The sequence below is a fragment of the Prionailurus viverrinus genome, chromosome D2 (genome assembly GCF_022837055.1).
Source record: "Prionailurus viverrinus isolate Anna chromosome D2, UM_Priviv_1.0, whole genome shotgun sequence".
Lineage (NCBI taxonomy): Eukaryota > Metazoa > Chordata > Mammalia > Carnivora > Felidae > Prionailurus > Prionailurus viverrinus.
In genome coordinates this window covers 14,907,973-14,925,021 of record NC_062571.1, presented here as the reverse complement: position 1 = coordinate 14,925,021, position 17,049 = coordinate 14,907,973, and the positions used below count along the sequence as shown (strand labels likewise).

The 17,049-nt window shown below is 43.9% G+C and overlaps 1 long non-coding RNA gene across 4 annotated transcripts in view; it reads left to right on the top strand.

The window, feature by feature from the left end:
- Positions 1 to 17,049, top strand: part of LOC125148147 (uncharacterized) — a 122,174-nt gene that overhangs the window by 65,165 nt on the left and 39,960 nt on the right. For 2 of the 4 annotated variants that reach the window (XR_007145439.1, XR_007145440.1), the window contains exon 3: positions 10,577 to 10,651. The exons of the other annotated variants lie outside the window; for them this stretch is intronic. This is a non-coding gene — a long non-coding RNA (uncharacterized LOC125148147). Of the gene's footprint in view, positions 1 to 10,576; positions 10,652 to 17,049 lie in introns of those variants that run through there. 4 annotated transcript variants of the gene reach the window in all.

Genomic DNA, 17,049 nt, shown 5'->3' with positions numbered 1-17,049 from the left:
CTGTCTCTCTCTGTCCCAAAAATAAAATAAACGTTGAAAAAAAATTTAAAAAAAAAAAAAAAAAATCCTTTCTCCTAACAGGCCATAGTTAGGTCCTTTCCATGGGCTAGATTTCTGTTACTCCAGAGGTAACCTGTTAAAATTCAGTCCTCTACACTTGGTTGCCAGATTCGCGGTGCAAAGAATGTGGCCCTTACAGACACTGTCTTTCAGCAGAAGGAGAGGGAAGTAAAGAGAAATATCTGTAGTGTGAGGTGGGGTGTCCTGAGGGCTGAGGCAGGATGATTCTAGGGAGCGCAGGGGTACACAGAGCGGGAGACCCTACAGGCAAAACCGGGTGACCTCATCGTTCTGGAACTGGCCTTCCTGGTAACCAAAGTCTGCTCATCACGTCATTCTCCCCTCCAGGCTTGTTTTATTTATTCCCTAGGCAAACGAGTGAGATGCGTTGTTTTCACGGTTTTTCTGCTCTCCCTGCTACGGAATTCAGTTCTGAAGCTAAGGTAGAGTCCCGTGGAGCTGTGGGCTGCATGCCCAGGGGAGGCAGCCGTGCACAACGGGGGCTCCCAAAACACAGCCATCCATCCCATGGTCAGCACAGCCCTGACCTGACTGCAGAGCCAGGAGTAATTCATAGTATCCTCTGTAATAGTTCATGTGGAGGCTTTGTATACAGAGCAATACATGGGGTACCATGGAAAGAGATAGAGTCTTGGATTTTTCCAGTGCTTTCTGTGCATGAATATTTTCAGAGATTGTTTTGCTTCTGGCCTTGTAATGAGGGGGCTGTGGAACATTTGAGACTTACTGGGGAGTTATTAGTATTTCTGATGCAGTTTCTATCAATTCCCTCCTCCACATCCTTCTGCCAAAACTAAGAAACACAATTTTGGAAAATGTATTGAACGTGCTAAGGGGATTGCAAATTGAAGCTCACTCAAAACCCAGAACAGTGAAGGAAACCTCTCAAGGCTTCTTCGTACGATGAAAAGAACTCACCCAAACTGTACATATAAAGTACAATATTTCAGATGACAAGTTGAATAGCTAAATATCAAGTTCATTATCTTATATAATGGTGATGAGTCCTATACTAAGAGATACTGACTTTTTCATTACGTACTAATTTCACTTGATATTTTAAAATTCCAGATGGATCAAATGGCTTTTTTTCCCAAATAAACAACCTATTGGTGTTGAATTAGAGTAATTTTGGTGACTATTCTTTCACCCAACATCTCAGTCAATTTAGTTTCCATATTAACCCTCCAAAACAGAGCTCACAGTGGTTGATGAAGTTATAGTAGCCATTGGCCTGGTTACCAGATTGGAGTGAGGGCCATGGGAAGGGCATTGCTATGATCAATGCTGTTGCCAAAGTATGACAAATCTGTGCCTCAACTGTACACCAAAGGGCTCAGTATCTATTTTACGTACTTCATATTTTATCTTAGTCCTTCCACCCTTACATTCCTCTAGCTTTATTTCACTGCTATTAAAAACACACAGTATTTGACTTTATGAACTTTTAGAGCAAGAAAAACAAAGCTATGTTGACACAAATCACAATAGTAGTTGCCTCTGTGTGTGTGTGTGTGTGTGTGTGTGTGTGTGTGTGTGTGTGCAGGTCACTGTGAAGGGTGTGGAGAAGATCTTGTACCTTGTTTTACATGGTGGTCCGATTTGTCAAAATTCATCAAAGTGGACACTTACGTATGTATTTAATTGTGCAAAAAACTACCTCCAAGATTGGGCTAATTTAGTGCTTTGTGATAAACCAAATGTAGTGAAGGAACCAGGTGACCTTATTCTTCCCTTTTCTCCACCTCTTCACCTCTGAATTGAGGAGTCTGCCATCTTGGGACAACTCTGGCATGTCAAGGAATGCCAAGTGCAATTTTAGAAGATGGTGTAGGGTGCCTGGGAAGAATTATGAAGAAGGCTTCAGGATCTGGAGTTGGCCATTGGATTAAGATTCTTGAAGGAAGAGGAAAGACCCAGGTATTGGTGGCTCATCATTGGATTGTCTTGGGCGAGACAGTCACCCTAATGTGTGCTCACCCTGATGGACAGAAGAGCTCAATTCTGTCAAGATTAACTGACTAGGGTCAAAAAGGGTCTTTTTGGAGTGTGAGGCTGTGTGTGAGACAGAAAAATAGGTCACACATTCTTAAAAAGAGGGCACAACAACCAGACCTTAGCAGGAGTTAAATCATCAGCCAAGATTCTTGGAGTCACTCATTTTTGCCAGATGGAAAAGGTATTGGGGGCCCCAGCCATTCTCTTGAGTGTTATTCAGGACCAAAAGCTATTTCCCTACTGATTTTCAGTTGTTACCCTTCTAAGTTCCTGGGGAGGATGCAATAATATTATACATCTATCCCTCACTAGAACCAATGAAGAGATGTGGCCCAGTATCGGGCAAATGTTTGCTGAGCGGGTTGGGGTTGGCGAATGCAGCTGAGATCTGCCGGGAAGTGGACTTGCTGATACTTAGCTGCAGGATCGGATACTCTCTCTCCATCCAGTGCTTGGCCACCGCCGCCCTCCACCACAGGGGCGAGGCTTCTGTGGCAAAGCTTCCCCCCAGGACTGACAGAAAGAGGGAGTGTTCTCTGAAGCCAGGTTCCCATCCAAGGGGGAGAGGGGAGGAGGATGGAAATAATGCCAGCTTGCTTCTAAACTCCCACACAACAAGCCACTTCCTTTCCGAGGATAGTTGTGTAATGTTAGTGGAGATACGCCTATTGATTGTGCCTTGTATTTTCTGTGGTTCTGATGCTTTCACATCTGGGGACTTGCTAACACTAGAGAGACCAGTCCTCCCAGAGTCAGCCAGTTCCTACAGAGAGTAAACTAGCACACCTTCCGAATACAAACCAACCAACTCCTGGACCCCACACCTCTGCCATTTCCTCTATGGGGCTCTCATTCCGGGCCACATCCACCTGCCCTCATCACCCAGGGCCAGGTATCTGACAACCAGGGATGGACCCTCTGCCCCAGAGCCCTGAAACGATTCAAACTAGCCAATCCTGAGCCTGCTTATCCTGCCCGTCATGTTCCTTCCCAAAGAGGCTCTGGCTCACAGTTCCCCTCTCCCTCTGCTTTGTGACTGACCCTGGGAATCCCCCTGGGACCCTCCCCCCCATGGCATGGCGTGCCCCCTTGTCTTGGGAACTATAACAAACTATCATTTCAATGGCAGTTATCTCCTGAACCATGGGACTTACCATAGCTGAATAACAATAAAACCTATATTTTAAAGTAAGTTCTATCCACAGGAGGGTAGGGAGGCAGCATGTGGCCCCTTACTTGTGGCCCCTGATCATCCATGCTGGCATTTGCTTCACCTCTGGAAGCCCTTCCTGTCTCCCTGTTGCAAATTCTGTTCAATTTAATAAACCTGGTTCAATCACCTTGGTGGAGCCAGGAAGCAGAGTCATGGACATTTGAGGCTCCGGCATCAGACCAGGCTTGGGTCTCATCCCAGCACGTCCTGTCACCGTGAGCTGTGGCGAGTAGCTTACTTCCACTCTGCCTAACTTTCCTCATGGGTAAAAATGGGCTCATGGGAGGGGCACATGGGTGATTCAGTCACTTTGGCCACCAATTCTTGATTTCAGCTCAGGTCATGATCTCAGGGTTTATGAGTTTGAGCCCCACATCAGGCTCTGCACTGGCAGTGTGGAGCCTGCTTGGGGTTCTCTCTCTCCCTCTCTCTGCCCCTCCCCTGCTCATGCTCGCGCGCTCTCTGTCTCAAAATAAATAAAACTTAAAAAAAATGGGTTAACAGAGTACTTCCTCCACAGGGTTGTTCTGGCATAGAAATGCTCAGTCATTGTGGTCCTCTCCAAACAAATTAGTCTCAAGTAAGGAAAACACTGTTTGGCAGAATTAGTTGGACCCTCTAGCAACTGTTTCCACATTCCGGCTTCTACCCCCACCCCACTCCCCTGTAACTCCTTGACCATTTTGGCTCCCGTGTGTTTATGTCTTTCTGCGAACTGTGGCCTTGAGCACCTGCGATTTTGGCCTTGGCATAACCTAGCAGCGTCCAGTGACCTCCTCGTATCCTGTGCCCGACTGTTGGACCACAGACTGGGGCCTGGCTGCTGACTGTTTACTTTCAGTACTGCCCTTGTGTGCCCTCGGGTTTTCTTTCTATTCTAGTCTGCTTCAGCAAGCTCTTTGCGTCTCAGGAAGGGGTGCTGGTGTCTAACATTCACTGCAGACTCCTCCTGTCTGCTCTTGTCCCTTGTCCTCCAGGGCCCTCTACGGCCACTTCCTTCTTGCTCGGCTGCTGCTCCTGGACTTTGGCAGCCTCCTTCTGTCACCTTCTTTCCTCGGCCACTAAGTGGACCAACATTAAAGACAACAGCATCTTTTCCCTGCCCCTCCCCTACACTTGCCTCCCTCCTCCTTCCTTGACAGTCCACTGAAAATTCTTGTCCACTCGGGTATCTGTCTTGCCCCCTCCCAGCTCCCCGCCAGCTCACATGGGCAGGGCTACCTGTCCACCTCTAGTTACTAGTTCTGCTAAAAAATATTCAATGCGACCTTCTCTGCTGACATCAGAGGCTCTGTGAAGCAAGGGGATTGGGGAGTCTCTAGGACCTTGTTCCGTCCTGATTGTCAGAGACACATGAGCACAGTAAGAATTTGTTGTCACTGTTAATCTCATATATGTAGCATTTGGAGTAATTTCCACTTGGATTAAAATTTTTTAAATACAGGGTAATTCTAAAGAGAATTGTTGAAAGGAAAAGGGATAAAAAGGAGTGTTAATCACTTCTTGTAATGGAACATGATATTATCATATCTGGCTGTGATGTTAATAGGTGCCTAATGCTGGGCAATCCAATGCATTCTTATGCCTGGAAGGCTGAAATCTGTACTCTCACTTTGTGATTTTTAGGCAAATGAGAAAATGACAGTTATTGATCTGTTGACCTGTTCCTTCTGAAAATGAAGCAATAAAAAGAAAGTGAAAATGGAATAAATTGTCCTACAGAACAAATAAGAGAAAGATGGGGATGTCTTATTATTCTCACTTAAGTCGAAAATGATTCCATATTTTTCTAATCCAGCTCATATGTGAATCAATATTGCTGATAATGAATCACCAGAAAATCACCCATGGTTCTTAGTGATAATAGCACATCACAGTTGAGTTGAGGAACCACAGACTGGGAAAATGCATGTTTCCTACGTGATGCCGAACAGTGGGGATTTTGGTTTTACAAGGAGAACAAATATAATAGTGTTTATTTTCTCTTTTTCCCCATCTCCTTCCCAGAGGACTCTCAGAGACCTGAGAGCTTCAGTAAGCACAGTGGACATCCCCTGTATACACTCTGCTTCACAGCAAGCCCACTGAGAAAGCTTCCCTGTGAAAGCCTTCAGAACTAGCTGTGTGTGCAATAGAGTAATGATAATGAAAATGGCTTACATTTGTATGTTACGTCGTAATTGTATATACCATGTTCACTGCATTTTGCTAATCATTTTTTTAAAAATGTTCATTTATTTTGAGAGACAGAGCAGCAGGAGAGCAGGGGAAGGGGAGAGAGAGAGGGAGAGAGAGAATCCCAAGCAGGCTCCATGCCCATCAGTGCATCAGCCCCAACTCGGGGCTCAATCCTATGACCCTGGGATCATGACCTGAGCTAAAGTCAAGAGTCAGATGCTCAACTGACTGAGCCACCCAGGCACCCCTGTTCTTTGATCATTATGGGCAACCACCCACACAAAGTAAAGTTTTGTTCTTCTTTTGTGGATTGTTGACTTAAGCTTAAAAAAAAAAAAACAGGCTTAAGGGGTGCCTGGGCAGCTCAGTCAGTTAAGCATCTGGCTCTTGATTTCGGCTCAGGTCATGATCTCTCAGTGTGTGAGTTCGAGCCCCACATTGGGCTCTGACTGTATGGAGTGTGCTTGGGATTCTCTGTCTCTCCCTCTTTCTCTGCCCCTCCCCCACTTGCTCCTCTCTCTTTCTCTCTCTCTCAGAATAAATAAATAAACTTTAAAAAAAAGTTAAAAAGCAAGATTAAAACTGAAATCACATTGTTTAAAACGATTCAAGTAACTAGGCCAAATGGAACAAAGGTAAAGTTCTTGTCCGCATTTTACTTGGCCAGCTCCCACTCCTGTCCAGTTTGATTGGAGAACACAGTGATCGGCCCACCCATCTCCAAATATCTTCCACCGGCCTTGCCATTTGCTGAGATGGAAAGGTAGCATACAAAGACATGATCATTTATTAACAACATGGCTTAAATTGTTTCATACATGATCACTTTCACTTCTGGGTTTTGCTCAATCCATTTCTTCAGTCTAGAATGACTTCCCATCGTATTTATCCATCCTTCAAATTAAAAAAAAAAAAACTTTTAAAATGTTTATGTGTTTATTTTGAGAGAGAGCGGAAGAGAGAGCGTGCGCACACTGCCAAGGATGGAGCCTGACATCAGCTCGAACTCAAAAGGCACGAGATCATGACCTGAGCCAAGATCAAGAGTCAGATGCTCACCCGACTGAGCCACCCAGATGCCCCCCCATCCTTCAAATTTTAATTTAAACCTTTCCAGACATTCTCTCTCCCGACCATTGTGACTAATCCTGTCTTCTTCCTGGAAAGACGCCTGATACCCTAGTGAGCATGAGCTGTGTCTCAGTTGTGTCTACAGTGCCCATTATGAGACAGTCTTTGAAACACAGTAGAAACCCAACACGGTTTTGAACTGGATGTATATAGACAGACTAAAAACCCCTCGGGGGTGCTGGCTACCAGGATAAAGTACTCCAGCAATGCAACCATTGGCAAAGTCAAATATAAATTGCCTCTAGGGAACACATTGAGAAACAAAGGTTATATTATGCAGAATAAATTTGGAAGCAAACAAGCAAAGATGAGATACAATGTGTTGGGGAGAGTGCATCATTCTTGATTTAAAGTGTTATTTTAGAGATTGCTTTTTCTATCCCAGCAGCCACCCAAGTGGCTCCCACCTCCTTCGCTCAGCTTGGTCCCTAAGAGAAAACAATGGCAGAATTTTAATTTCCAGCCTACCACTTTCTGCATTCACACAGAAGCATATCACCTCCTCCGCTCCCAAGCCTCCTTTCCAGGCAACTGTGGAACCAGCAAAACAAGATCCTTCTTTAAAGAAACCACAGTGTGGTTGGTGATTGAGTCTTATCATAGTGTTTTCCTCTGTTGACAACAATCAAATAACACTTAACTGTCCACCCGTTACTTGAGAGTTTTTCTAATGATCCACTTGTTGACAATTACAAATCGGGACAAATGTCTTGTGAAGAGCAGGTATAAGACTCGGATCCAGCCTCTGTTGGTGGACTCATGTTCTAACTGCTGTTAGAAATTCACTCCCATTCCATCCTCCCTGAAGGAACTAAGCCCTTTGTCTACTCAACCAAAGGGAGCACATCATGGCTGCCTTGCCATAACTTAAGGAATTGACTCATCATATCCTTTACTTCCTTACCTGCCTGGGGATGAACCTTGAGCTCAGGCTGGGCATTTGTTGGTTGCTCCCACATCTGTTGGGATATGTCAGCCCTCACCGTAATTCTGCAGCGTGGGCATCTTTCACCCCAGGGTTTAGGGAAACCGAGTGACTACTTGAAGTCAATAAATGGAAGGGGTAGGAGTCCAGCCTGGGTCCAACTTCAAATGAAATAATTGTGCCATTTTGAGTGCTGATCATTTGCGATGGACAAAAACAAGCCCACAGTCCCCTCTGCCATTCAGATCTTTAACTGGCCCCATGGTAGTCTGTAGCTATTTTTCCCTCTCTCCACCCTGTGAACTTCCCACTTGCTCCCTCTTCTCATGCTGTCAGTAGATGTTCCAAATTAGCCTGGGAGGACAGTCAGGTGGAAGAGAAAGAATGAGAGAAGAAGGACTGTGAACAATTCCACCCACGCCCTCCTTCTCACGAGTAGACAGGTCCTGCAAAGATCGCATGCCTTCCTACACTTTTTCTTTTTCTATCCATGCTCATGACTAATTCTCTGCACAAGCTCCCCATGAATTCATGTGATAAGCCACAGAGCAGACACCGAAGTGTCACAGCATTGATGGCATTTGTGTTGAGTCAGATTATCACCAGTTATAATTACTATAACAATTTCGATGTGATTTACAGCTGCCTGGAGAAGAAAAAAGTCTCAATGGTATTGTTTTTCCATTCATCCTTGCTCTAATGTGGGCAAATCCATTCAAGCACCGTCTGTCATGAAAAGGAGAAAAATCTCCCCAGACATGTAAGTTTCATACGAATCACGTTAGAACTGGACACTTTTCCTGGATACACAAAGGTTTACTTAGGGTTTTAACCCAAAAGGTTTCTCATTTCCTCTAAATTTTATCTACAGTCCACCTGTGTGAGATTTCATTCTTAGTTGATAGATACAGAAAGAAGAGGTGAAGGCGAAAACAATTCAAATGATTGTTTCTCTAGTAAAAGCTAGTCCCTCAAGTCAAGAGGAAACCTCTTTAAAATGGAGTTGAGAACATATACCTCGTGCATCAACACTGTCGGCTGCGAAAATGCCTTGTGGGGAGTCTTCCCTCGGTGCTGCTGCTACTGTTGATGTGATTTGATGTTGGGTCCGGGAGAGAAACATCAAGAAAGAATGCTGGAGACATTTTTGGTGAAAAAAAAAATGTTTTTATTACAGCACAGGGACAAAGAACCCATGAGCAGAAAGCTGCCTGGGGATTGTGAGGAGTAACTGATTATTATATATACTTTGGAGCTGGGGGAGGTAAAGACGAAGGAAGTTTCCAAGAGGATTTTCCTATGCTAAAGAAAACCCACAGGATCCTGGAGGCTCAGCTATTGTCAAGCTGAGGTTGTTTTTCCCTCTAGCAAAGCATTAGCATTAAGACAGTAGGGAGTTCCTGGAGAAATGCTACACTCTGCCAGCCTCCAGTATTTGTCAGTGGGCCGAGGGTTATATGGAAATTTCATTTTATCTGCATTTCCTTTTGCCTTTGTTCTCCCCATCAGTTGTCATACATAGCTACAGGACTTCACCAGGACTTCACCAGGTGTTAGGGGTTGAATTGTGTTCCCCCCAAATTCGTATGTTGAAGTCCTAAGTGCCAGCACCAGAACGTGACCTTCTTTGGAGATAGGTAATCACATCCAAGTGAGGTCCTTAGGGTGGGCTCCAATTCAACACTACTGCAGGGAAAGTTGGACACAGAGCCACACCAGAGAATCCCTTGTGGACGGGAAGATCTATAAGCCAAGAAGAGAAGAGCAGACCCTACCCTCGCAGCTCTGAGAAGAAACCGGCCTTGCTAACACCTTGATTTCAGATTCTGGCCTTCACAACCAAGACACTAAATGCCTGTTGTGGAAACCCCTGGTTTGTGGGGCTTTGTTACGGCACCTGAGCAAATGAATACACTGTGTACTTTAATGTCCACGGTCACCTTAGAGCTGTGAGGAATTGACAGATAAGCAAACTAAAGCGCAAAGGATGAACAGATTCACAGACCCAGTACTATTCCTCCATCCGTAACGTTAACATCAAAGAGTCCTCACTGGGGTAACAGCGCCTTTTCCAGAAAAAAAGAAAAGGAACGCCCTCATATTAAGCATATTTATCACTAAAGAGATGATTGTAATCGTATTAACTAGCATTTCTTTGCACGCTTATGGGTATCAGGCATTGTTCTAAACTCTTTATGTGTGTTAACTGATTTAATCCTTACTTGTAATCCTATGAGGGAAGTATATGATCACCCCCATTTTAGAGGTGAGAACACTGACGCACCAAAAGGTAAATAATTTGCCCTATGTCACACAAATATGGCAAAGCCGAGTTTGTCCACGTGCTTATCAAGAAGTTAGAGGAGGCAAGTAAATGGCTCATCTTTGGTAGTTGTTGTCTCAGCTGAGCTGGAAGCCTGTCTTCTGATTGAATGCCACTTGATTTCCACATCACCACATCAGGCACATACAATTCTCATAGGTCTCATCTTCATAACAAAGGAGTTAAATATGTGTCTGATAATTGGTATTAGATTTGGGAGGTGGGAGAGTGTGACATTACCCCTACATACATAGAATTGATGTGGAAATGTTGGGGTTCAGAGAGCCTGGGAAGGAACGAATTCTTGAGATGTCTTCGGTGCAGATAGGGAGTTTGATTAAAAACACAGTGGGGGACAGGACCCGTGGGCAGAAAGAGCTGTACTGGGATTGTGAGGAACCAGGGGTTGTATACCTTCAAGGTGGGAGGGGCTTAGGATCAGCATAAGGAATTTTGGAAACAAGGCTTCCGGGGCCTTGAAGGGGGCTAGCTGTTGTCAGGAAGAGGCTGTCTACTGCTGTCTACTAAAAAACCTTAGTCATGAGACCCTTCAGATGTGTCTCAGGGGGCCATATGCTTCAAGGATGATTGCTAACATGTATCTTGGGGGGGGGGGGGGTGGAGATAAAGGAAGTGTCTAAAGGAATTTTTATGTGTTAAAGAAGACTTACAGGAGCCCGGAGGTCAGGGATAATGTTAAGCTAAGATTGCCTTTTGCCGTTAGCAGGGTGGCATCGAAGCAGCTGAGTTCTTCGATGAAGGTCACTCTGTTTGAAGGACTTGTCAATGGGCTACAAGTGGTAAGGAAACTTAATTTTTTCTTTTGCCTTTGTACCCCACATCAAATTGAATTCCTAAAAACTGAGTGTTTAATGTAAAAAGTTAAACTATAAAAGAGAAAAAAAATAATGGAAAACATATATTTGTTCTCAGGATAGGAAGAACTTTCTTGAGCAAAAGCATAGAAAGAAACCATAAGAAAGGAAGATGGATAGATCCAAGTACAGGACATCTGCACGTCAATGAATACGTAAAACACATAGAAATAAACACAGTGCAAAATCCGTTTGGAATACATAGCATGATGGGGGAAAAAGTAAAATAAAATCTCTGATCTGTCCTGGAAAATATTCTCCACACACATACAAAATTAAGATAACAGGTTTGTTAATGAATTCACATCGGAGCAGACTGCCACACACATCCCAGAGAGTATGCTACTGAGATCACAAAGACAAAGGAACCCCATTTTGGTATATAACCTAGCAGGTGAAACCCATCGCTCACAGGTTCTAGGGATTTGTACTCCTCTGTCTTCCTGTAGGAAGACCTGACTACACCGTGTTAAATATTTACCTGGTAATTGGGGCAGCCATCTGTGCCTTTATCTGAAGGAAAAAGAAAACTGCTTGTATCCCAAGTCAAGCAGGAGGTTTACAGCCTGGTGGCCAGGTGAACTTACCAAGGTGAGGCACTCTCTTCCTTGATATTTGCATTTCACAAAGAGGGTTCCAAGCCCTTATAAGAGAAACAGCCCTGAGTTGTAAGGCTGGCGAGAGGCTTATTTAGGCTCTCAAAAGATTTGTATACATATCAAAGGGACAGAGGAAGGAAGTTATTTCCAAGGAAATGGTCTGAAAAAAAGAGGTGGGAGAAGTCTTTATCCTGTTTAGCAACAGGGAAAATTCAAGGTTGTTTTTGTTTGTTTTTAACATTTACATAGACCAATCATAACATCCATATATAAAGAGCTCTTTAAATCGACCAGAAAAATATAAGCACACCAATAGAAAAATAGGCAGATGATGTGAAGAGAGGATTCATGAGACGGGAAATTTAAACGGGCTTTAAGTATATGAAGACAGGTTTATGTCATTCATTATCAAAGGAATGCAAATTACAATGAGATTTCATATTTGACAAAAATCTGGCGATTCGATCCAAATTGGGGGAACACAAGTAGTACTTAATAATGACTTGAGTATAAGGAAATAAGGAAGTAGGGAGATTTTATAGTCTCCTTCTAGGGCCATACACTGGCACACCACTTCTGGGGGCCAGTTTCACAGTGGGTGTCAAATACCTTATAAATGTCCAGAATCTGTTTTCAGTGGCTTATTCAAAAAAAGTATCAGAGATGTACATAAAGATGCATGTATAAATGTATTCTTTAGGGCACTGTTGCAAAAAAAAGGCGGGGGGGGGACTTTCAATAACAGAATCAGTACAATTTTGGTATATCCATACAATGTAATGCTGTGTAGCTATGAAAATCTAATTTGCATAAAACATTCAAAGACAGAAAGACATTCATGACGCAAGGTTGGTTGAAAAGAGCGTGAGGAGAAAAATACTTGAATTTATTAACAATTGCTATCTCTACGTAGTGGGAGTGATTGTCCTATTATTTTCCTCTTCTTATAATTGAAAAAAAAAACCCCACACATTTTTAGAAAGGGTTGTTTATACAGTGACAAGCAACACAAAAGGATCGAGCAAGCTGACATCTACTGTCCAATCCGAGCTTCTTTAAAATGCAGGATCATGGGGCGCCTGGGTGGCGCAGTCGGTTAAGCGTCCGACTTCAGCCAGGTCATGATCTCGCGGTCCGTGAGTTCGAGCCCCGCGTCAGGCTCTGGGCTGATGGCTCAGAGCCTGGAGCCTGTTTCCGTTTCTGTGTCTCCCTCTCTCTCTGCCCCTCGTCCGTTCATGCTCTGTCTCTCTCTGTCCCAAAAATAAATAAACGTTGAAAAAAAAAATTTTTAATGCAGGATCAGGTAGACGTCATGGCAACATTTTTATGCCAGTGACCTCCCCACAGAGCCAAGAGTGACAACCCCAGACAGTGGTGACCTCCCTTCTTTCATATTCTTGGAGCACTGGTGTGTGACCTGCCCACCTTGTCTCAATACTACCTTGTGTCAAAATAAAGGTCACAGCTGACGAGAATCTGAAGATGATCTGGCTCATTCCCAGAACACTGTATCTGAGATAGGTGAGCCCAGAAATGCTGATGAAGTCAGCGTTCGTTTCCGCATTAGGCTTTTTTTAGGATGCTAGGGAACAGTGAGGCACTTAGGTTATTTCATGGTAGCAGTCCATGGGTCACCTCAAAGTAAGGACAATGGCAAATAAGAAACACAGTGGACACCAGATACACTCAGGTCATTTAGGAGGCAATTTGGTGGCCAGCTGATCTTGAAGTGTCTTCAATGACAGACAGCCTCCACTCAGAATTTTAATACTGACATCCCAGTGACTCAGTCATTCCACCATTTCTAGCTTCTTTTCTCACAGTCCCTCTCTTCCTCTGATGATGTCTACCTATCATCGTTTCTACTGCTCTTTGCTTTCCAAGGTCTTTTTAGGTATCATTCAGCAGGTTCACACTATTAATGGTTATATTCTTTCCATAGAACATTCGACCTCCTTCTTACTCACCCCAAAAAGGTCTGATTGGTTCAGGAAGTTACCAGACTAAACGGATGCACCTTCTCTGCCTATCAAAGGATGCCAGTCCAGGCAAATCCACTTTTTCAGGGTAGTGGGGCATTTGGTATGCTGAATGTTGTCCAACGCATAGGAAATTCCTCAGAAGGGAGCTGAGGTCCACAAGTATACTAAAGTTTTCCAGAGAGGGCAATATAAGGTGCAGATTTCTTGTTTGACCTTTCCAATACTACATCCAACCTTTCCCCAGCGTACATCCCCAAGGGTGTTCCAAACAAGCCATTGTCCCATTCAATTGTATCAGAAATGCAAAGCTGAGAGGGATGAACAGCTCCTCTCATTTACTGGGAAGAGCAACATACTTGCAAAGTTTGACCATTCACTTATCACTGGGGGGGGGGGGGGGGGGGGCGGTGGTGAATTTTGTATGTGGCTGGCTGGGCCAAGGTACAAGATATTTTGCTTTAGATATTTCCATCTTTCTTTCTTTCTTTCTTTCTTTCTTTCTTTCTTTCTTTCTTTTTTTTCTGATAAGATTAGCATTTAAATCAGTAGGTTTTCAGTAGATTCTCCTCCATAGTATGGGTAAGCCTCATCCAATCATTTGGAGGACTTAAGAGAAACAGACTGACGTCCTTCAAAGAGGAAATTCTGCTTTCAGCCTCCTTTTGGACTCGAGTTGCAAAATCTATTCTTCCCTGAGTAGATGCCAGCCCCCTCTGCAGATTCTGAACTCGCCAGCCCCCCTAATCATGTGAGCCAATTCACCTGAGCCAATTTCCTAAAATAAGTCTCTCTCTCTCTAATTATTGTATAATAATATATACAATTATACACCTGGTAGAAGGTCCAAACAATCCACCAGTATGAGCAAGGAGAAACTTTGTGGAGGACGGACGAGTAGGATACAGCAGACAAATACGCAACAAGAAAGCGCATGTAACACACTCCAAAAACACTTCTTGAAGTACCAGCCCCTGGGGGCGCCTGGGTGGCTCAGTCAGCTAAGCGTCCGACTTCGGCTCAGGTCATGATCTCGCGGTCCGTGAGTTCGAGCCCCGCGTCGGGCTCTGTGCTGACAGCTCAGAGCCTGGAGCCTGTTTCAGATTCTGTGTCTCCCTCTCTCTCTGACCCTCCCCCGTTCATGCTCTGTCTCTCTCTGTCTCAAAAGTAAAGAAATGTTAAAAAAAATTAAAAAAAAAAAGAAGTACCAGCCCCTGTACAGTTTAATAATATATACAACTATATATTTATATAATATGCATTTATATATGATTAATATAATTCATATACATATAATATCAAAAATATCAATATAACTTACACATATTCTGTTTCTCCGGAGAACCCTGACAACCACAATTGATAACAAATTACTTGGGACTCAGTTAATAATTATTTTTTAACTCCGGGATTATGAATCAGTGAATTAATAACTTTTCCCAAAGTTGTCTAGTTTGTTAGCGGGAGAATCAGAACGAGACCTCCTGACTCCCAGCTCCGAGCTCCTTCCCCCGCTCTGAGAATGAGTCAGTAGTTCCATTTATAGTCCAGCTCTCTGCTATCCATTATTGAACTGTGAGCTAAGATTATCATCTGAGCAGGTCACTGTCTGTAGGGTCTGAGAATCTCTTTGGAGTGACAAGGCAGACACAAGTGAAATAATTAGGGAATGCCACAATCAAATTCTAAAAGCAAGAGCTATCCTTTCTAACTCAGGAGATGCGAATCACATGTGGCTATTTAAATTTAAGTTATTAAAGTTACCTAAAATTATAAGTTCAGTTCCTTAGCTGCATTGATCAATCACATTTCAAGTGCTCAACAGCCACACATGGCTTAGCGACCACCATGTTGGGCAGCACGGATAACAGACATTTCCATCACCTCAGACAGTTCTGTTGACTGCCCTGGGCTGGCAACTAGAAATCCTTTCAGAGATGAAAGGAACCAAAGCATGTTAAAAGTGAACTTGGCATGGGTAGCTCAGTCGGTTAAGCCTCTGACTCTTGATTTTGGCTCAGGTCATGATCTCCTGGTTCGTGAGATCAAGCCCTGCAATGGGCTCTGCACTGAAGGTATGGGGCCTGCTTGGGATTCTTCCTCTCTGCCCCTCCCCTGCTCACTCTTCCTCTCTCTCTCAAAATACATAAAAAACATTTTTTTTAAGTGAACTAGGCATAAGCCTCCACACTTAAATTTCTACAGACGCTCTGCAGTACTTTCTGAATCTAGTACAAAATCCTTATCAGGCTAAAAGAATCCCTTAAAAATCTCATTCCCTGCCACCCTCATTCCCAGGCTCCATGGCCATACCACCTTTCCCTGAAATAGACCACTCTCAGGGCCAAATTCTACTTTCTTCATAAAGGCACAGGGAGGCAGTCAGTTAAATGTGATGGCCAGAAAACACGCCTTTGTCCCCTATCCTCCCCAGCTCCTGCTAAGATGACAGCAAAGGAGTTTTTAAACCATGAATGACTGAGACAACAAAGCAAAGGCATACATAGATGAGGGGAAAAAAGTCAATGTGCTTACCCACTTTGAGAAGATGGGAAAGTGATGGACAAGTGGTTAGCAGGGATGGACAGCTGAGTTCACAGTTAGCAGAGATGAAACCTCAGCCTGTGGAGGCAGCGTGTGGAAGCCAACAGGAAGCAACCTGGTGGCCGATACAGAACCTTGGGAAAAGTCCAGTACGGAAGTGCTAGGTGAGCATGAGCAGCTGTAAGAAGTAGGAAACCTGACTCATGTCTTTGGAAGAAACATTCCCCAGATGCCATCCCCTGCTCTGTAGAACCAGGCTAATATCTCCCTCATGCCACATAGCTTGTGAGTAAACCAAGACATTTTGGGGAGAGGGGTAGCTATCACTGTTAACACCGAAATAACAGCATGGTCACGTGACAATGCCTGTAGGCTGTGTCACAGAAGAAATATACGTACTCTGTACGCACCAGAGTCCGAGAAGAAATATAAAACATAGTTCCTGCTCTCAAAGATCTTTCAACCAAGAACAACTGACATGTGACGATATGGCACTCAACCAGTTACACCAATCGTTTATGAACTCCATTGGGTATGCAAACCCTGTGAATTCTGGAGGCGTTCAGAAACAAACCAAAACACCCTGGAACTGAAATGGCTGGGAAAGGTTGGGAAAAAACAGAGTGGTCAAAGTTTGCAGATGGTAAGATTTGGATGAAACAGTCATTTATATTCATTGTTTCTAAGAAATCAGAATTCTCTAGAAAAACTCAACAGGTGTTGGTTTATCTGCTTGCTCAAGTGGCCGAAATGAGCAGCCTATATTCTGTGCCACCCATGAGGACTGAATTTATTAAAGATTGAAAGCCTGCGGGATGCCTGAGTGGCTCAGTGGGTTGAGCGGCTGACTTCGGCTCAGGTCATGATTTCACGGTTCGTGAGTTCGAGCCCCACATTGGGCTCTCTGCTGTCAGTGCAGAGCCCGCTTCGGATCCTCTGTTCCCCCTCCCTCTCTGCCCCTCCCCTGCTCGTGCTCTACCTCAAAAATAAATAAACATTAAAAAAAAAGAAAAAAAATTGAAAGGCTGCCTCAAATATGGCACTCCATTTGGGGAATTTTACTAATCAATACCACCTTAACATTTTGTGATGTTTTCTTCATTGCTGAGAATTATTTTGCTTTGAATGTACTCAGCATCTCTTGTCTACAAAATCACGGAGCTAAAGGTGGCAGCTCCACCAGGGCAAGAGGACGAGGAGCAG